This window comes from Equus caballus, chromosome 3, assembly GCF_041296265.1.
Source record: "Equus caballus isolate H_3958 breed thoroughbred chromosome 3, TB-T2T, whole genome shotgun sequence".
Classification (NCBI taxonomy): domain Eukaryota; kingdom Metazoa; phylum Chordata; class Mammalia; order Perissodactyla; family Equidae; genus Equus; species Equus caballus.
Window position 1 is genome coordinate 41,640,546 of NC_091686.1, and position 22,549 is coordinate 41,663,094.

Sequence of the window (22,549 nt, forward strand, 5' to 3'; positions counted from 1 at the left end):
TCTGTCATTGAATCAAGATAGAGAAATCAAAAGTCACTTGAATAAATAGAATGTAACATTTTTACAGCACGTAATCTTAAAATGTAAAAAAATCAATTAAATGTGAAAATATCAAATTTATAATATCACTGGATATTATTTGAATCATTAACAAAGGTATCACCTATATTTATGTTTTAATATAAAATACTTACAGAGCCATATTTTGTAAGCAATTTATATGGATGCTGATATTCTGCAAATAAGCATGTGCTTATTAAAAATGTTGAGATAAATTTAGCAAGCCTCTAATATAGGAAGTGGCCAAATAAATTTTAGAAATGTGACATATGTATAAAAAGGTACCCAACCTATTAGTGAGCAAATTACTATAGACAGTACATATGTTTTCAAGTAAATGCCAAATGTTGGAAATTTAAATTCTGAAACGTCTTAAACATGAACAACATAAAAATAGATCACTGAAGACACTGAGTGTGTCTGAAAAATAAATCTAGTTTTCCTAATCCACGCCAATATTTATTATACATTGAAAATATGGAATATAAAATCTCAAAACATTTTTATTTAACATTTTAGCAGGATATTTCACATTCTCTATCTTTTTATCCTTCACAACAATCTTTCTGAAAAGGTACCATAGATAAATACCCCACGCCCTATTTATGGAATATTAATGAAAAGAGAAGCTAGAAAGAAGGTTGTCTCTTCGTGGGATGAAGGAAAAAGAATGTCTCTTCATGGAGAAGAGGGTGTGATGAGCTTTGTATTGAACTGTTTTGATGAGAATGTGACTTCAGTACATTAGGTGGAAATGTCATCCAATGAAGGACATGTACGACTGGAGAATGGAAGGAGGTGAAGGTGAGTGGGGAAGATGTGTCCGTTACACACTCACAGATTACGGTTGAAGCTATGGGATTTGATGAGATGTTCAGAGTTTCTGGATATAGGATAAAAAGTGACAGACTAAAAGGAGAAAAGACAATGTGAAACCCAATATCTGTTGTTAGATACAAATTTATGCCTGAAAAAAATATCTAAAAGAATAGTCTGTTTTGTAAAAAGTACAAGGAATTTCCTTGAATAGCTTTCAGCAAAAAAAAAGTTAGATAATTTATCTATATTTGATCATTTTAGTATATATTTACAAAATTTCACTTTTATTTGAAAAATAATGTTGTAGTATGCATCGTTACACACGATTTCCTAGTAATACAAAGGCTAGTGTGAATATATAATCCTGAAATAACAGGAGCTTCTTAGGAGCTACGAAAGATGGGATAACTAACATTAGGTGTTTCAGCTTTTTTTTTTTAATAATATGGATTCTATTCCTTCAGTTCCTTATTGGAAATGCTGTGGTTTTGCTGGATGGCCTCCATTTGCCCATCCAGATATATGTCCCCATTTTCTGCCTGGCTCTGTGCCCAGTGAGGCTGATGTGCATGGACTGCACTGGTGGGAACTCTTGCTTCACAGTTTCTGGTTAAGTTTTGCAAGCATCAGCCACCTGCAGGAAGAAGAGCGCCCTCAGGATATTTATTCCCTCTGGTCCCTGGGCTGGGCACTGCAGGTAGGGTGCTTCCCTGGACTGAGGGCCCTAGGCAGCCCTCACCAGATGACTTTCTCTCCAAGTCCGGAGACTGCTCCCTCCTTTGTTCTTTCAGGCCTAGAGGCAGTAATGGATCTCTTCATTACTAAATCTTGATTGACCTAAACTCTGCCCATCATTTTGGAAAGAACCTTAATGCTCCCTAGTTCCAGTTTGTATATGACATGTTTTCTCATGGCAAGACACCACAGGTTACAATCGTATATATTACCTTTGCCTTCTCTTGACAACAGAAACTGGGGAGGAAGGTGCAAAGAAGACACACCAAGAAAGAAAATAGGCAGAAATGTGCATTATTCTTTGCTTGTAAAAAATTATCTGTAATTTACCTAAAGTGAAATTCACTCTCTTGAGAGGCACAGCCCTGTGAGAATTGACAAATGCGTATGATTGTGTAAACTACCACCACACTCAAGATACAGAACAGTTTGTCGTCTTCCAGAATATCATTGAGCTGCTCTTTATAGTCAAATGCCTTCCCCATCTCTAACCCTGAAGTTACTGGTCTCTTCTCCATCCTGTAGTTTTGCCTTCTCTGTTTCCACATAAACGGATTCACATGGTGTGCAGCTTTCTGAGTCTGGCTTCTTTCACTTTGCTTATTACCTTTGAGATTCATCCAAGTATTTGTGAGCATTAACAGTTGGTTCCTTCTTAATGTTGCATGGTATCCAATGGTACGACTGCACCATCGTTTCTTTATCTACTTACTGGTTGAAGGACATTTGGGTTGTTTCCAGTTTGGGGCAACTGTGAGAAAACACTGGTATAAACATTTGCGAACAGATTTTGTGTGGACATAGGTTTTCATGTCACTAGGTTAAATACCTAGAGTGGGATTGTGGGGTCATCTGGTGTTTGTTTAACATTATAAAAACTGCCAGATATTTGATATTAACAGTCATTTTCATTTTATCATACAAATCTTAGTATCTTTGTAGAATGCCAATTTATCACGTAAGAGGGGATGTATTTCCAGACTTTCTAGCTTGTTCAACTCCTTTATCTACGAATCCATATGCCAGCAGCACACTGTTTTGTTCCATATAGCTTAATAGTAAATATTAAACACAGGAAATATATGTCCTCAAGTATTTTCCTTTAATCAAATCATTTTGTATATTCTAGGACCTCTGATTTAGCAAATATGTTTTAGATTCAGTTTCTTATATATTTTAAAAATCCTGCTAGAATTTCAATTTCAATTAGGCTTACATTTAATCTATAGATGAACTCAGGGAAGAATTGCCATCTTTATGTCAAGTATTCCAGTTGATAGAATTGTATATTTATTTCTTTACTCTATCTTTAATTTCTCTGAGTCTTTTACTTTTAACTTCCAGTGGACACATCTTATAAATTGCCAATTAAATTACTCCTAGAATTTTAATTTTATGCTTTTGTAAATGATGTTACTTTTTATTTTATTTTCTACCTGCCCATTGAGAGGTATAGCAGTAAATTTGACTTTTGTGTATTAACTTTGTGTCTTGCTACTTAATAAAATTACTTATTGTTTCTAGTATTCATTTTTTTGGATTCCTTTGGATTATCTATATAGATGATCACATCATCTCTAGAAAAAGAGAGTTCTACTTGTTCCTTTCGAATTTTATGTTCCGTTTCTTCTTTCTCATCTTTTTACACTGATATCTGGTCAAAGTTGAAAAGGAATGGTGACAAGTATATACTTGCATTGTTTAAGATTTTAGGTAGAAATCATTATTATTGTTTTTTCACCACTGAGCATTTGTCTTTCTATTCTTAGTTTGCTGAGAGGTTTTCCATAAATTTTTAAAAGTTTTTTCACATGGTTTCTTTGCCTCTATTAAAATGATCATGTCTTTTCTTATACACTATTTTAATATAGTGAAGTGCATTAATTTTCATATATTAAACAAACCTTGCGTTCCTGGAATAACACCCAATTTTTTCAAGCTGTACTACTCTGTTTTAACCAGGCTAAAACAAAGTTTATCAACGACTGATTTGACCTGATATTGCATAAAGGAGGTCAAGATAGTTCTTTTCCTCCATATTAACTTGGTCAGTTACTTTTGTAAAGATTTAAAATGAGAGTGGATGGTACAGAGAGTCCCCGTGTACTTCCTTCCCAAACTCACAGTTTCCCGTGTGATTAACATTTTCTTTCAGTATGGTACATTTGTTACAAGTGAAGAACAACCAATATTGACACTTTACCAGTAACTAAAATTAATTTTGTTAGGATTCATGCTTTGTGCTGTACGGTTGTATGGATTTTGACAAATGCATAATATTGTGTATCCACGATTACAATAGTGTGCAGAGTAATTTTTCTGCCCTAAAAGTCCTTGTTTTCCACATATTCATCCCTCCTCCCCTCTCCCCAAAACCACTGGAAACCACGGATCTTTTTAATGTCTCTGTAGTTCTGCCTTTTCCAAAATGCCATTTAAGTGGAGTGATATAATATGTAGACTTTTCAGTCTGGCTTCTTACCCTGGGAAATATAAATTTAAAGTTCCTCCAATTTTTTTTGTGGCTTGATAGCTCATTTATTTTTTTCTATGAAAATATCCCAGTGTGTGCATGTACCGCAGTTTTTTCATCCGTTCGTCTATTGAAAGACCCATTTTCTGGCTCACAGCATTTTGCTTCTTTCTGAAGAACTTTTTAACGTTTCTAACAAGGCAAGTTTATTTTCTGAGTCTGTTTAAGAATTATATTTGTCTTTCTTCAGACGTTAGAAGTTTCTTTGTGGGAAGTTGCTTACTCAACAAAAAATTTTTTATTTTTCATGCATATAGAGATATTCAGATTTTCTATTTCTTCATGGGTCATTTGTATCTTTCAAATAGTTTGCATATTTCATCCAAGTAGTCAAATTTTCTGGCATAAAATTTAATACCATCTCTTTATTATCTTTTTAATGTCTTAATAACTATGGAAGTTCCCTCCTCCATTCTCCACACTATTAATTTTTGCCTTTGCTGTTATTTGTATTAGCCTAATTAGAAGTTCATCCCTCTTATTGATATTTTTAAATAATCAGTTTTTCATTTTATTAATTTTCTTCATTGTTTTTCTATTTTCTATTCCATTGATTCCTGTTCTTTATTAGTTTCTTTTATTTGTTTACCTTTTGTATAATTTCCCCCCCTTTTTAAAGTATTTTAACCAGGAATGTCAGACCATTGATTTTATGACATTTGTCTTCTCCAATATTATCATATATGGCTTTATTTTACCTTGTAAACACTACTGTATCTGGATTTCAACCATTTTGAATGTTGTATTTTTACCATTATGCCTGTTGAAATATTAAGAAAATATTGTGAGAAACTTTCACAATATTTTCTTAATATTGTGCTCAAGCAGAGGGGACACTTCTCTACAAAATGAATATGTAAGCCCTCGGAACAAACCAATGTAGAAATGCCAGTGTGGAATGTCACTGAGAAGTTCAAACAAGGACCATGAGAAATGGAAAATCTCTTACAGGCTGCATGAGACCTGGAGACAGAACACAATGTGAGTTGACCTTGGAAGATATGACAAATATCTGCATGACTAAGCTCTGAGCTTGGCACAAGGAAAATGGATGACACCAATAGAAAAGATCACAGGCCTTTCCTTAATATTTCTGACGTGGTAAGCATCAAGGCCTTGATCACCATGTGGGAGGAGAAGGGAAAGGAACATTACTGTAACTAAATGTTTTCCTATTCCAGGTTGGGTCAATTTGAGTGCAATTACTTCCACTTAGGACAGTAAACTTTGTGGCGTTGCCTGCTTCTGAGTCTTGAGGAGCAATTTTCACTGGTTAAATTTTGCAAACAAAACCAGCAATGTATAAAATAACCATACTGAAAATCTCTTAACAAAGCATTAATATCAATCTCTGTGTGTGGACTCAACTGATTTATGACAAACAAGTTCTAACTGTTTGAGCAAACTGACCTAGAGACAAGCAACTCCAGTCACTGTTGATTTGGGGCATGCTGCCGGTTTATGAAGAATGAGAAATGATCCTGCAGAATACTTTATAGTGCTGGGGCAGATAAAATGCAGGCAGTTTTTTGTGCAGGAAAAAAAGGGGCAATAAAAGGAGCTTTATTAGAGGTTGTCAATAAAATAACCATTTTTTTCTCTAATTCCAAGGATAATGCTCAGAAAAGGAAGTTCAAAGACAATGATATTAAGGCCCTGTATTTCAGATTCTAGATTCATTTTACAAAGTGGACAATTTTACGGAAAGAAGATTCACAAAGAATTAAAGTTTGGACAAAATCCAGCATTACGATTTTCCACAAAATCTTGAGCAAAACAATAAGCACTGTGCTTTTTCTTAGACCCATGCAGCATGATGCAATCTGTACAATGCATTAGCTTTGTAATAAGAAGCTTCAGATCCACGAGTCAGTGGTTAGCACTCTTGACCTATGATGTGGTAGGTACCTAAACCCATCCCAGTATAGCGATTTAGATGGTGTTGTGGCACAGATCTGGCTGTGGGCATGGCCTGCAGAAGAGAACATCGTGACAGTGCCTTTGGCACTTTATTCCTAAGTAATCTGTTAACCTATCGACACATTTCACTATATGATCTTTGGAATAATGAAACTTTAATTATTCAGATACCTTCAAAAATTGGAACCTCACACACTTCATGCATTTTAGATATGTGATGAATGTTTGGCGGACTGAGAATTAGTAGCCTTGAGTACTCGTAAACTGGGGATGCACTGGGGCATTTTCATTGGCCCACTAAGTGGAAAAGAGGAGAGGGACACTCTACTTTCTTACACATCGTACAGTGAACAAGAGAAAGCATGCTTCTTCACCTGAGCAAATTAATCCAAGCCTGATCTTGCTTAGTTTACAAGAGAAAATTTTCCAACAATTGTTAAGAGTAGAGGAGAATGTCGTGCCAGTTATAAAGTTTCCCCAAATCATATAGCCAACAATGCTTTACCACAGGTTTTCAAAAGATCTTTTCCCTTCTCAACACTTTGCCACTTGCTCATTTCCAAAAACAGTTCTGTTGCTGCTGGCAAATTCTCTGTGCTCCTGTAAAAGGCCTAGTCTCCTGAGCCACAGAAACATCCGCTGTAAAATGGGAGAACATTTGCTTTCACTTCTCTAAGAAACATCCGTGTACTATAAGGATTAAATCCATATCCATTTGTTTAAAAGTTCTCTTATCTCCCAAAGCCAAATGGTTACACCCTAAGATGGGCACCTAAGTTAGTCAGGGTGGACCACTAAGACATCTCCCTAGGGACTGTCGTTTCAAGGAGAAATAAGACCCAAGGGTTGGAGACACCTCTAGTTGGTAAAAGCCAAAACCATGAGGCTGTCTGACTCCTGGAGAGATTATTTACATGCCAAAGGGCTCAGTTAGAATTCAGGCCCATTATATTTCAGGAGGGAACAAGTGCCCCCTTCCCCTTTATAAGCAGAAGTTAGTCATTTTCCCCCATATCTTGCCTATGAAGTGTCCAGCTACTCATTAGGACAACTGACCTGGCTCTCATCAGGTTGCTCTAGGGGTAAGGACTAGGGCAACGGGCACCAACAGACATATTACTTACTGGGAGGCATTTAATGAGAAATCTCTCTCTTATCTAGAATACCCTATGTACACATTCAGGATTAAATTAATAAAAATGAATGTTAAAAGCCAGTGGGAGCTATCTTTCACCATTGCCTTTATTTCCTTCTGTTCTCCTTTTCTGGTTTAAATTGCCCCAGAAAAATATTTTATATTTAGAGACAAATTGTACATTTTAGTATGATATTTAAATTATGTAAGCCTATTTACATTTTTACATTTGATATAGTTTTTTTTAACAACAAAAGGAATATCATGGGAATATTTCTTCCATGGGATCATGGAAACCTGTGCTTTAGTATCTCATCCACAACAATTAATCCTGGCTCTACATCTCAAGAATTGTGTGAAACAAGAAAAAGAGTTAGTTCCTCCTCTGAGGGAGTGATAACAATTTTAATTGCCTTTAGATTGGTATAATGATAAAAATAAAAATTTAGCCATAAAGTCACCAAAGAATTCATAGCACATATTCAGAATTTAATAAATGGAAGAACCCTTTGTTTGCTAATAGAAATTGTTAGTACTTTAAATTAAGTTAGAATTAAAACTTGGAAGTGAAGGAATACTTCACTTGCTGGTGAGTAGATACACATAAAGACACTTCTCTGAACATCAGCACTCTTTTGTTTCTTTTCAATTATTTTATTGAGGTCATAATGGGGGTTATAACATTGTGTCATTTCATGGTACATTATTGCTTATCAGTTTCTGTATAGACTGCATCATGCTCACCACTAATAGTCTAGTTTTTATCTGTCACTATACATATGTGCCTGTTTACTCATTTTTTCCAGCCCTCCAACCCTTCTCCTCTGGTAACCACTGATGTCTTCTCTTTGTCCATATGTTTATTTGTCTTCCACGTGCGAGTGAAATCATGCAGTATTGGTTTTTCTCTGTCTGGCTTGCTTCCATGTCTTGGCTATTGTGAATAATGCTGCAGTGAACATAGGGATTTATAAACCTCTTTGAATTGTTGACTTCAAGTTCTTTGGATAAACATCCTGTAGCGGGATAGGTAGGTTGTTTGGTATTCTATTTTTAACTTTTTGAGAATTCTTCATACTGTTTTCCATAGTGGCTACACCACTTTGCATTCTGACCAGGAGTGTATGAGTATTCCTTTTGCTCCGCATCCTCTCCAACATTTTTTACATTTTGTCTTGGTAATTATAGCAGTTCTGATCAGCGTAAGGTGATATCTCATAGTTTTGATTTTCATTTCCCCAATAATTAGTGATGTTCAACATTTTTTCATGTGTCTGTTGGCCATCTGGATATCTTCTTTGGAAAAATGTCTGTTCATATCCTTTGGAGCAGAAATAAAGAAATGGAAAGATATTCAATGTTATGGATTGGAAGAATACACATAGTTTCAATGCTCAGGGGCTGGCCAGGGGGTGCAGTGGTTAAGTGCACATGTTCTGCTTTGGCGGCCCAGGGTTTGCCGGTTGGGATCCCGGGAATGGACATGGCACTGCTTGGCCATACTGTGTTAGGCATCTCACATATAAAGTCGTGGAAGATGGGTATGGATCTTAGCTCAGGGCTGGTCTTCCTCAGCAAAAAGAGGAGGATTGGCAGCAGACATTAGCTCAGAGCTAATCTTACTCCAAAAAAAAAAGTCCATATTAGTGAAAGCAATCTACAGATTCAATGCAATCACAGTCAGAATCCCAATGACATTCTTCACAGAAATAGAACAAAGAATCCTAAAATTTATATGGAACAATAAAAGACCCCAAATAGCCAAAGCAATACTGAGAAAAAGGAACAAAAGTGGAGGCATCACAATCCCTGACTTCAAAGAATACTACAAAGCTATAGTAATCAAAACAGCATGGTGCTGGCACAAAAACAGACACATAGATCAATAGAATAGATTTGAAAGCCCAGAAATAAAACCACACATCTATGGGCAGCTAATCTTTGACAAAGGAGTCGAGAATATACAATAGAGAAAGGAAAGTCTCTTCAATAAATGGTGTTGGGAAAACTGGACAGTCACATGCAAAAGAATGAAAGTAGACCATTATCTTACACCATACACAAAAATTAACTCAAAATGGATTAAAGACTTCAATGTAAGATCTGAAACCATAAAACTCCTAGAAGAAAATATAGGCAGTACACTGTTTGACATCAGTCTTAGCAGCATCTTTTTGAATACTGTGTCTACTCAGGCCTGGGAAGTAAAAGAGAAAATAAACAAATGGGACTATGTCAGACTAAAAACCTTCTGCAAGCAAAAGAAACCATGAACAAAATGAAAAGACAGCCCACCAACCAGGAGAATATATTTGCAAATCAAGGGGTTGATTTCCAAAATATACAAAGAACTCATACCACTCAATGACCAAAAAACAAACAAACTGATCAAAAAATGGGCAGAGGGTACGCACAGACATTTTCCCAAAGAAGTAGTCTTGTTTCTTTACCATGCAAATCCAATATCTTCCACCATAGTATCGTTTCTATTACTCTCAGAAAACAAGGATCTTTATGGAGGAACGTGGAGGGGACTCATACTACTCTTTTACATTACTATTATTTTTCTCTTCATGGATTGCTGCTGATGCTGCTGCTAATTGTCTCTTAACCAATGCTGTCTGATATTTCTCTTTGTCTATCTGAATTTCTTCCTCTTCTAATAATCTACTTGCGCAGGTGGTCATGGGTCCTGAAGTAGCTCTGCTGCCCTCAGGAAAGTGGTTCTTGATTTCAAACACATTCTTGCTTCATCAGAGAACACAATGATATGACGTTCAAGGTTTGAGGCTGGAAAGGCAAAGTCCCACAGTAATGTTTAGGTTTTTCTTTTAGTGCACGCCTAACTCTTCAACACATCTTCACACGTGATAATTTCCAAAACTTCCTGAATAGCAATGTAAATCAGGTTCCTGTCCTTTCTATAGGAATCTATGTTTTCATGCAAATTAAAGGATACGGTTTCTTATTAATGCTCAGTGTTCCTGAATATTAGCAAACAATCAGAAGCTGAACTACCTGGTATAAATTAGAGAGATCAAAAAAGTATGATGAACTAATTTGTGAGCGTATTTAGCAAAATCTCATCTTTTACAGAAAACATATTCTATGGCACTTGCAATTAGAATAACTATTTTCCCTGAACTGAGATAAACCTTTGTTCTATTAGATATAGAAGGCCACTTTTATCTGGAAAAAATAGGAGGGAAAAATGAGAATTTTAAGTTGGAGTTGAAAAATAGTGGGTTAAAAGTTAAGAGAACAGAGTGGAAGTATTTGTACTTGATCTGCTAAGGATACAAGCTTAACTGCATTTATAAAAAGGGCTTGGACTGTTGTGAAGTCACCATGGGCACGGTGAAGATTACAAAATGAGTATTAAGTTTCAAAATGATTTACTCAGATCAAAATTATTAATTAAAATTTTAAAACTTATTTGTCAAACATGTAAGTAACTCTGTGTCTTTGGAAACATAATCATATTATTGATATGGGGATCATAAATTTTAACTACTATTATTAGAATGGTATTCACCATGAAATAATATACCACTGAGAAAAAAATATAGTGAAGGAGTCTTTAAAAAGTTTCTATAACATAAGAAATTATGGAATGAATATCTTCCATAGAGTCATATTAGTTCTGAAATAACATGGGTGAAATGTTATTGATTTTTATCTGTTGTAAATATTCCATCATATTTATTTCATTTTAGGGAACAAACACATATTCTTAAGAGTTGCTGAATATTAACAGATATTTTCCCCATAAGGTATTAAACTTAGCAGCCACAAATCCATCTCCTCCAAGAGTTAACAAATCTTATCTTTATCGTTGTGGACAGATTATTTTACACATTTCCTCCTTATGAATAAGAATTAATCAATTCGATATTTTTTCCCCAAAGAACACATTGTCAGTCTAGGAACTAGAAGGCAGATACCTTGATTTTTATTTAAGGCATTAATTTATCTAAAATTTATTTGAGTCTATTTTTAAGAAAATGAGGAAAATAGTTTTGTATGGAAACCAGTAGAAGATAATAAATACTAATGATGAATTCAAATGTTATAAAATGTTCTCACATCTACAATTAAAATAGTTGAGTTTGTATTTTCACTCTGCATTACAGTCCATCTATCTAGACTGTGGAAGTTATGTTGTGATTTTCACAATTTTGTGTCTCTGGGTAGTTGCAAACTTGATGTTTAAAACTGAGTGTGCAATGTAACAATCATACCATAGTAGCTATATTTTACTGAGTGAGTACTAGGCTCCAGGCCCTGAGATAAATGCTTTGTCTGAGCTATAAATCACCTCTTCCTTGGACAGCATAGTGTATTATGCACTCAGATCTTTATATGATGATAAGAACTTGGAGGCTGAAGGTGTGTAAGAGATTTATCTGAGGTCACACCCTAATAAGTGGCAGGACATGGATTAACAATTCCATCTATATGACTCACAACCTATTCTTCATACTCTACATTCTGCTTTTTCCATTAGTTAGAGAAATTGTAGATCTTAAGTAGTTTAAAAAGAAATGTGGAGTTACAAATTTTATTCAAGGCCAGAGGTCCACGATGCTTCTTCGAGAAACGGATGTTTATGTGTAATAACCTGCTTTAAGCAGGTGACCACGTCATTAATCAGAATTGCTCCCTAACTGCTGTGGCCAGGTGAGGGTTAGTGGCATTTTTCAGGATCTTATGGCACTACTAGAGGAGAGATCCATTTTTCAACTGACATTGCCAGGAAAAATTTAAAATATACCTCCTACCCTGCCAACATGTTGAACTTTGACCCAGGTGTATGTACATAGAGAATCCATATAGGCTCAACCATAGAACTGGTTGCTTGATTAAACAGAACTAAATTTTACCCCGACTCTTCAATTCTAAGAACAGGCAGACTGGAATTGGCAAAGCCTTCTTCAGAAATCAATGGACAATTTGGCGCATAAGAACTATGCACTGAACAACGTAATAAACAATCACAATTTCAGTAATAAGTTTCCTGACACAACAGACTGGCACTTTGCACAGTCGTAATGAGAAAACAGCAGCTGAGGAACTGCAGAAAAGGAGCTAGACTTTACTGGAATACAGATTATACTGAGCTAATTAATGATTTTCACAAATGCCTTGTTGATTAGATATTAAAGTAAAAATCCCTTATATAATTTCTATATTTAGGGACACCATATAATTTTTCATCCAAACCAGGATTTTTCTGATAATGAAGAAAGCTCTGTATTTATTTTTCTAAGACAACAGGAGGAAAGACAGGCTCACTTGAGCAAAGCAGGATACACGATTCTTTTATTTATAGTTGTCACGTATTAGTGTGTAGAATCAAGAAGTCAAAAAATGCCTTGGAGTTGGAGAAATCATGACTTCTAATACTGTTCAGTATTGTGATTTTGGGTGAATTAATTACTTTCACTGAAAAATGAAAAGAAGAAAAATACCTAACTTGAAGGCTTGTGAGAATTAAAAATTATATCTATAACATAATTAACACAGTGCCTGGCTTGTTTAAAATACTCAATAAGTAGACATATTTAGAATCCTACTTCTCATTGTGTAGCTTAATTTATTATCATCAATCTATTTGTAATATTAATGTAGCTCTGAGTGTTGGGATCCTATGTTTTGAAACTTGAAAGGGATAGAAAGCTCTGACTCTAATGTACCAAACTTCTACGCTCAGATCGGTCAAAAGTAAATCATACTGGGCCGGCTCCATCGCCAAGTGGTTAAGTTTGTGCGCTCCGCTGCAGCGGCCCAGGGTTCGGATCCTGGGTGCGGACATGGTGCCACTCGTCAGGCCACTTTGAGGCGGCATCCCACATCCCACAACTAGAAGGACCTACAACTAAGATATACAACTATGTACGGGGGGGTTTGGAGAGATAAAACAGAAAAAAAAAGTAAATAGTACTCCTTAAAAATTCTGTCTTCATAAGATTAATTGTATATAGGTGTATTGAGTCTAAGGATCAAAGTAATGATATTCTACTTTGACTAGTGAAAAGCAATAGGATGTCCATATTAATATGATTAGAAAGAAACATTAGAATTAAATTGGTTTAATAAAGTCCAATTCATTCAATAATCTGAAGCAAAAATGTACTATTTTAGTATATAAATAAAATAAGAAAGTGATATTATGTATAGTTAAGAAATAAAATAAACACTGAACTTCAGTTAATTAATACATGTGAAATAGATTTTAGAAACATGGATTTAAGATATGAAAACTTCAGAAAAGTAAAGTGGAATTAGTTTCCAATTTTCAAGATTTACTTACTTCACCTCTTGTAAGCCAAAGCCAGTGATTTTTTTTTAATGGTTAGGGACCTATATCCACATTCAGGTATGTCTATAAGTGTTGTTTGCTTTTGTTTTTGCATATACTATATATTATTTACTTCTCAGCATTTAAAATAATGACAATTGTGTAATTCCAAGACTAAGAAATTTAATGGGGCAAATTCTTAGTTAAAATGTTCTCTCTTACTTTGTTTTTAATCAACTATAAGCTAAAGGATCAAAACTGTAACAGAAAACGTAAAAAGAGTACATGTTATTTTCCTAGGATAGCGCTCTTACAACTTGTGTATTCTCATAGCTATAACACAGCATAGGAAAGTACAAATGAGGTGATCTATTTTTTTCAAGGAAGTTTTAAAGATATACAATTTAAGGGCATAGTTTCTTCATTTTTCACGGTGCAATCCATTTGCCAACCCTTTTAGCCTTTCCCTTTTCAGAACCCTGAACAACCAAGCTACATCTTACTGTGAACAAATTAGTTTTGACACCTTGAGACATTTAATTATTTGCAAAAGTGAGTCAGATGAAGGTAAAGTTGAGAGAAATGTTTTAAGCTCTAGGAAGATATATATGCTCAAAATTCCGTTAGTGAAAAGTCCATAAATAAACATAATGGAAATGTACAAATAAAGTTTCAAATTTTTAGGAAATGAACATACTACAAAATAGAAATGTAAGGTTTAGCAGGTAATCAGAGTTTTTACATCCTACTATTCAGAAGTCTTTTTCAGAGGTGCAGGAAATCTCAGAGAACAAAGTGAATGTGGTGTTCATTTAGCACAGCCATTCATTTTACAGTGGCGGGAACTGAGGTACAGAGAGGGTAAGGGATTTGCCAGGAGGTTAGGGTCACTTGACAGTGTCTATTAAATTCAGTGAGAGAAACAACATCTAGGTTTCTTATTTGCCCTATATTATTTTATTAATTTCATTTGCCAATAACAATAGCAATTTAGGGGCATCTGAAGTCTGATGCTATGGATAACCTTTTTAATGAGAAAGTTGTGCTAATTAAATTTGTATAATCATAAAAACGGTATAGCTAATTTTTCCAAATACATCTATGGCTATGCTGATTTAAATGGTTATAATTCGAGAATTCTGAGAATTTTTAATCTATTAACTATTCCATTCATTTATTAATTAATAATTTAAATGTTTATTAAATGAACTATTTCGTGAATACGTGTGTGTGTGTATGTGTATTCTAAAGTTTGTTTTCCCTTACAATTTTTACAATCTTAAAAAAGTGTTAGGGGCTGGCCCCACTGCCTGGAGGTTGAGTTTGGCACACTCCGCTTCAGTGGCCTAGATTCTATTCCCGGGCACAGACCTACACCACTCATCAGCAGCCATGCTGTGGCAGCAACCCACACACAAAATACAGGAAGATTGGCACAGATGTTAACTCAGAGTGAATCTTCCTCAATAAAAAGAAAGCAAAAGAAAGATCACCTTCTTCTGAGAATGATAATTAGTTGAATTTGGTACATAAAATTAATATTTCAATTGATGTTTATTCATATTCATCCATGTAAGTTAAAATGTTTTAAGATATGAGATGCAAAATATGTCATGAAAACACATTTTTTTTTGTATTTTGGCCTGTCAATATATTTAAGATATAATGTGAAATATAATTAAGCTTTTTGCATTAAAGTGTATGAGAAACATTATCACATCATTTTTATCATACTTATAAATGTAGGTATATTCAGCTTGAAACTGTTAAAAGTAAGTCTAGATAAGTCTAGGTAGAAGTGTCAATAGAAAAATACAAGCAGAAATATATAAATATCATATAATAAAAGAGACTATAAGTCTAGGACAAAATGTCCTTTTTATATATGCTGATATTTTTCTGTTCACAATTCACACATGAATATTCTGCATACATTATATTCATTAATATTGAAACACTTGGAAATTTTCTTTAAACGTGCCCAAATTCAAAGTTACTAATTGTTTTAGTGAAGACATTCCCTACTATTTTCTAAATGAAAAGGGGTAATGTTATTTTAGAAATAGTGCAGACTTTCCTCCTTTTGTGATAATTCATCTGGCTTACTTTTCATAGTCATTTTCATTTTCCATTTCATTACAGTATTATGAAATGTTTATAGAATCCCCACTATAATAAAAAGATTGGTAGATTTCTAATCGCTTTAAATGATGCATACACATATCTTTGTTTTGTAAAATATATTTAAAAAATACTCCTTTTTTAATGCTGAATGATGAAGTTGTAGAACTACTCCCACATCCAGGAAGCTGTGGATTATCCACGTATCTAGCTGTGCATAGCTCTATAGATTTATTCTTTGTCTATTTATTGCATCGTTGAAATGTTTTTACAGAAAAATTCTCTTAGTAAGATTATAATAAAAATTACTTCGACTTTTGAAGAACACAGTCTTTCATGATTAATGACACACAAAGTTCTGCTCGAAGTTTCCTTAACATCTCAATAAAGTATTTTGATATTTTACAATTATTCTGATGCTATAGAATCACATGTGATTTGTTTTCTATTTAATTATTTTTATTAATTTCTATTAAGGTAATTTTCCATTTATTTGAAAAATTCTATGTTCACAGTTAATTTGAACAAAACTTCATTTACTTCTCTAGGAAGGAAAATAGGGAAAATTGTCAACACGTTATATAACTAAGGACAATATTCAACACATTAAACAAAGATGGGAGTAGTCATTTTTTTCAGACAATAACTAGCAGCAAATACTTCGATACTATAATTGACATCCATAAACTACTTTCCTTGAAGCATCTAAAAGTAATTTGTAGAAATTACTTAATTAGCCTCTCAGCAGTTCCCGGCAGTGGATTGCATTGTAATTACAGTGTACTTTGTATTCACAGTATTAATGGAGAGCATGAGCGCAGATATCTGTACAGCGCTACATGTGCAAAGGAAGCCGGGACCTGGTCAATAGGAAACCCTGCACGGGTACATTCCTCACACTTGTTCGCTAAGGGGGACAGGTAACCAAGGTTGTTTTGTGTACTCTTCCTCCTCATTAGTTTAGGTTTCCCCCGAAATATCTCACCGACTTTCGCATTTTTTCTGTTCTCTTTGCTCTCTGTCACAGACAAAAAAATTTAGATGTTTTGAAAAATAACTCACTGAGAATATACACTTCATGTTGTTTTCATAGGCTAAGAAAGAGGGAGAGACAGATACAGAGGGAGACACAGAGGGAAAGAGTACAAATTTAGGAAAAGTCATTGGCAAGTGAAATTAAATGCCCAAAGCATGAAAGCTTATAGAAAGTTAAGGAAATACTTCTTACATTTGATGAGTCCAGAGTGGACAATACATCAGAAGTGTACTAAGTTGAGTAATTGGAACAAATGCTTCTTTCCTTTCTGTATCCAGGCAGTTGGTCACATAACCCTGCATTTTCTCCCTTTAGAGGCAGAGGTTATTTCTCTAACCTTTGTCTTTGGACTGGGGCATGTGGTTCCCTGATTCAAAGGATGCTAGCAGACATTGTGCAAGTTGAGGCTTAAAATGGACTTGCACAGTTGGACTTTCCTTCATGTGGTTCTTGTATTGCCACAGTAAGAAGATTTCTCTGGGGCCCATCCAGTGGCATAGCAGTTAACTTCGCATGCTCCGCTTCAGAGGCCCCCGGTTTGCCTGTTCCGATCCTGGATGTGGACCTACACACACTTATCAAAGCATACTGTGGCAGGCATCCCACATATAAAGTAGAGGAAGATGGGCAAAGGTGTTAGTTCAGGGCCAATCTTCCTAGCAAAAAGAGGAGGTTTGGCGGTAGATGTTAGCTCAGGGCTAATCTTCCTCAAAAAAAAAAAAGAAGAAGAAGAAGATGCCTCTGCTAGCCTGCTGATACATAGAGGATGGGAGACAGATGAAAGAAACTGGCAATCTCCAGCTTGGAGATAAGCCCAGATGAGCTCACCCTAAATAAACTTATGTACAAACGCACAGATGAAAATGAATGATTCCCATTTCAGGATCCAGAATTTTGGGGTAGTTTGTTTCACAATATTATTTTGGCAACATTTGACCGATATAGAATGACACAGTGGAAATTGTAAGTTAGATTCAAGATATAGAGAGACTTTTATTTTAGATTTCATTTTTCTATTAGAAACTGTTCATTTTTGCATTTGTATACGCATTCACATGTTAGGGATAAACTCAACAAAAGCTTTAATTTACAATTTGATTTCAGTGTCAGTATTTAGAAGGCTCTATTACATGGTGACTTCAACATTGTTTCTGGTCTTGACCTTAAAGAAACAGACAGCCAATTATTTCTCCAGCAAAAATGGCTTCACCTAGGATCAGCAAAGAACTGCAATTTGGAGTCTGCAACTATGGCGAGCCACATGCAAGTCCTGAGCAACAAGGGGAGGAGAAACCCTCTTATAGAGGGGCAAAGAAAGTTGGGAGAGCTATTGTAAGCAAAAAGTCCATTGGAGGAGACTGGGAGATCAAAGCGTGGCGGCTTTTCATTGGCTGTGTTGTGACAGTCTCTCCTTGGCTATTACTGGGCAGGAAGAGGAAGTCTTCTTCCTGTTGGGCTCTGCAATGGTTAATACATGTGAGAGTTCTCCTTTCTGGTCTCTCAATTCTATTTTCAGTGAGGTTTCTGTTTATTGATTTTCACACTGCTGTTGCTGATCAAGCATGTTCTTGACTAATAACTGTGAAATCTTTTAGGTTACCTTCATTTCAAATTAGAATAAAACACCAATACCATGAGCAAAGCTTGTTGGTAAAATTATTGCTAATAGCTATATATTGACTTTCAGATATTGGTGGAATATTTGAGTCACACAAATGTTAAAGCTCATGAAACAAGCATGATGAAGTCCATGAGTGAGGTAAGAATTGCAAAAATTTAATACTTTTTTAACCCTTTATTTGTGACTATCACATAGCCTAATGTTACAGAATTACTGAATGTGGGGAAGAAAGAAGCCCATTTTCATTATCTTTCCTCAAAGACAAGACACTAGTTAAAAATGATATTAAAAGCACATTTTCATGTAGTTACAATTTTTTTTTCTGAGGATGAGACCTTTTAAGATGTACCTTAGCAATTGTATCTCAATAAAGCTGAAAAAAATTTTTGCCTTGTCACAAACTTGTACATGATGTTGAAAGAAAATGAAAAAGCAACTACTTATGGTGTTTCTGATATGATACATCATGAAGTATATTTGCTAAAATATTTAATCTAAATATAATTAATTCCTTAAACCTTGTTTCTAAATTATAGGAAATAAATGGAATTAAGAAGAAATCATTAAGTAAATCCAGAAGCAGGACAAGCTATAAGACAACTGTCATTCGTTCATAAGAAATTGATGTCACAAAATAAAAAAGTTGAATCAAGTTGAGAGTTGAAAAGTGACTAAGAAGATATAACAACCAAATTCAATGAGTGAAATTAAATTGTATCATATATCTAAAAATATTTATGAAGTCATTGTTGGAAAAACAGAGCATAAATATACTATCTAGGCATGAAGTATCATGGAATCTATATGTGAATTACAAGTGATTTAAAATAAATAAAAGAGATGCAGAGAAAAAGAGAGAGAGGATTTCAACAATATCCAAAAAGTAAGTTTAAATTTCTACTTACACACGAAAAAACAAATACTGTACTTTGTAAATAATAACACAAACTAGGGACAAATTTTATTTTACAACCAGTCATAATCGATATGTTGCTGGAACCACTCGTTGACAGTCAAGGGGATTCTAATTTGCTACTTGCTCTAAAGAGCCCTTAACATTTTATATCAGGAAAGGTGCATTATTCAATGTGTGTAAAATAAAAGGTATGTCTTCGTAGTTAAAAATTCAGAGATTATCTGTCTATTTTGAAAACCAATCACATCCTTCTTTGGCCACATTTCTTGATTCATATTGTAAGGATGAGTTTTAATCAGGCAGCAGGCATATGAGAAACACTAGAAGTAAAAGATCTAATGAGGATAACAATCCAAACTCAATTCAGGAAATGTTCGGAAAGCATCTTCCCTGAGCTATGAACCCTTTTACTTTGTGAGATTATTTGAATCAATCTACTTGACCACAAACAACGAAATCTTTCAAGTCCAAGTGTGGAAAAAAAGAGAAATCTTTGTCAAGTTCATTTACTATTAGAGAATTAGGACAAACAACCTGGTGGCAGCCACTTCAGAGCTGACCAAAATCTAATGTGGTTCTCCACACCCCTCTGGAGAAAGTGGGTATTATGTAGAATGTTGCCATCTTGTGCATGCTATGAGATCCGGCAATGCTGAGAAATAATTTTCCTTTAAAAAATCTGACTAAAAACAACTTTTGTAATTTATATTTGATAATAAAAATTTTCCACTTTTAGATTTAATTCTTAATCTCAGAAGCTTATTCTTTTTAGCAATGTTTGCCATTGATCTGGGCTTTGACGCAGAATTAATTTTAATATACACCCATTTCATTTGGTAAAAATGTATACTTGCAGCATCTCTAAATCATACAAATATAAAATTAATTATAAATATTAAATACATTATATTTAAATGCATATAACCATTTTTCAAACACCTTATTTAATTTTAAAATTGTTGACATTTTACTTTTTCAAATAAATTTTATCTAACTTTATCTTCTTCAAATATTCAAGTACGTCAAATAATTTTGCTTTGCTAACTTAATTTTACCTTGTTTTCCATTTCATTTTTAACATATTCAGTTTACCTGTATAAGTGTTCTAGTATTAGAAAGTCAAAGAAATTGGCAAGTTAGGATGCTTTCAAAGGGAAATTTAGTATTACTATCATCGATGGCAGTGATACTGTGAAGTATTAGAAATAACATACTAAATATTTGCAGATAGGGTGGCTATATAGAATGAGTCTTGAGTGAAGTGTGATGCTTTAGTCATACAATTTATTGTATTTGCTCATCTCTCAGAGGTATTTACTAAAACTGGGGCGCTAATCATGTGAAGAAATGCACATTCTCCGTGCTTTAGAATTTCATTCCCTGTGTACCAAGTGCAAAAACCTGTAGTTTTCTCAAGAAACTTTACCTTCAAACTCTCTACATAAAAGAGCATTATGAATATTTTTATCAGCTGTATTTTAACATTAAGTAAATAACTCAAATAAAGATTGGCTTGGCGTGTAACCGGTTTTAAGTGTGTCTAGTGTAAATTAGAAAGGTCTTTTTCTTTAAATGATAGATTTGTGATCACTGACTTAGCCTCCGTATCTGTCACTGGTCTGTTCAGTTGTCTGTTTCCTCATGAGTGACACTGGGTGGGTTGTTGCTAGGAACTTAGTCTGCTGGGTCACCCAGTGTGTTAGTGAGCAAGAGCTCAGAAGCGTCTCTATGATCTTATTTCTGAAGCATCGATTGTGAGGCCTCCTCTTTCACTTCTCATTTACTTTACTTGATTGTTCTCTCTTTTCTTCTGTCAGGCATTCTGTCTTCTAAGGGTTGGTCAATTTTATTTTTTCAAGAAATTGACTCATCCTTTTGATCTTTTGTCTTTCTCCTCTATTTCCTTTCTTCTGTTCTCACCTTTGTGACTTCCATCCTTCTGTTAGCTTTGGATTCAGTTTTCCCTTTTCCTAGTCCTGTGTGTTGTCACTTAGGTTGTCAATTTGAGGTCCTTCTTCTTTAAGACATTACAAGTTGATCACTGCAAACTTCCCTCAGTATTATTTTTGCTGCATCCCATAATTTTGGTGTGTTTTTAATCCTTTTTGTTTGTCTTGAGCTATTTTTTAATTTCTCTCTTGATTTCCTCTTTGACCTAATGTCTGTGTAAGAGGTTGCTGTTTAATTTCCATCTCTCAGGAATGATCCAGGTTTCCTCCGGATATTGATTTCTAGTCTCACGCCATTGTGTTCAGGACAGATGCTTGGTATGATTTCAATCGTCTTAATTTTGTTAAGATTTGTTTTGTGACCTCAAACGTGATCCCTTCTGGAAAATACTCTGTGTGCTCTTGAGAAGAAGGTGTATTCTGCTGCTCTTCAATAAAATGTTCTTAGTATTTAATGTCATTTATTTCTACCGTGTCCTTACTTTCCGTCTGGATGTTCTATCCATTGTTGAAACTTAGGTCTTGAATTTGCCGACTTTCAACTTGTATAATCTAGTGTTCAGAATACATAAATATCTCTTAGAACTCAATAATAAAAGACAAATAAAACAATTAAAATAGGCAAATGGTTGAAATAGACATTTCTCCAGAAGATATGCGGATGGCCCATAAGCACAAGAGAGATGCTAGATGTCATTCATGATTAGGGAAAGGGAAATTCAAACCACAATGTGCTACTGTTTCGAACTCAATGTGTAGGCTGTATTCAACATAAAGGAAAATCACAAGTGTTGGTAAAGATGAGGAAGAAGGGGAGACCTCATACATCACTGGTGGGAACGTAAAATGATGCAGCCACTGTAGAGCACAGCTTTGCATTTCTTAACATCTTCAAGCAATCATTGCCTTTGAGTTGGACAGTCCATTGTGAGGCATCTCCAAAAGAACATGGAAAACATATGTTCGCAGGAAAACCTGTCCATGGACATTCAAAGCAGCATTATTCACAGTAGCCCAAAAATGAAATAAACCCAATTTTCCACCAAATTATGAACACATAAAGCAAATGTGGCATATTGATACTATGGGATATAACACAGCCCTAAAAAGGAAGAAAGCACTGCCACGTGCTAGGCCCTGGATGATCCTTAAAAAAGTGTGCTAATTGAAGTGGTACACAAAGCCACAGATTCTATGATTCCATTTGAATGAAATGCCCAGAATAGCAAATCTGCAGGGAGAGGAAACAGATAAGGTCTTTCTGTGGACTTGGGTTAGGGCAAAGCACAGAGACAGCGAGGCTGGGTTTCTTTGCAAGGTATTAAAAATGTTCTGGAATTAGATAGTAGTGATAGCCACACAACATTATCATTGTCTTAAACGTCACTGACGTGTACTTTCAA

General features: G+C 34.8%; 1 long non-coding RNA gene across 1 annotated transcript; it reads left to right on the forward strand.

The window, feature by feature from the left end:
* The first annotated feature begins 18,344 nt into the window (after positions 1–18,344).
* On the forward strand, positions 18,345–21,606 carry LOC138923320 (uncharacterized). Its single transcript, XR_011436794.1, has 2 exons — positions 18,345–18,419; positions 18,818–21,606. It is a non-coding gene; the product is annotated as an uncharacterized lncRNA (long non-coding RNA).
* Positions 21,607–22,549: the final 943 nt, after the last annotated feature.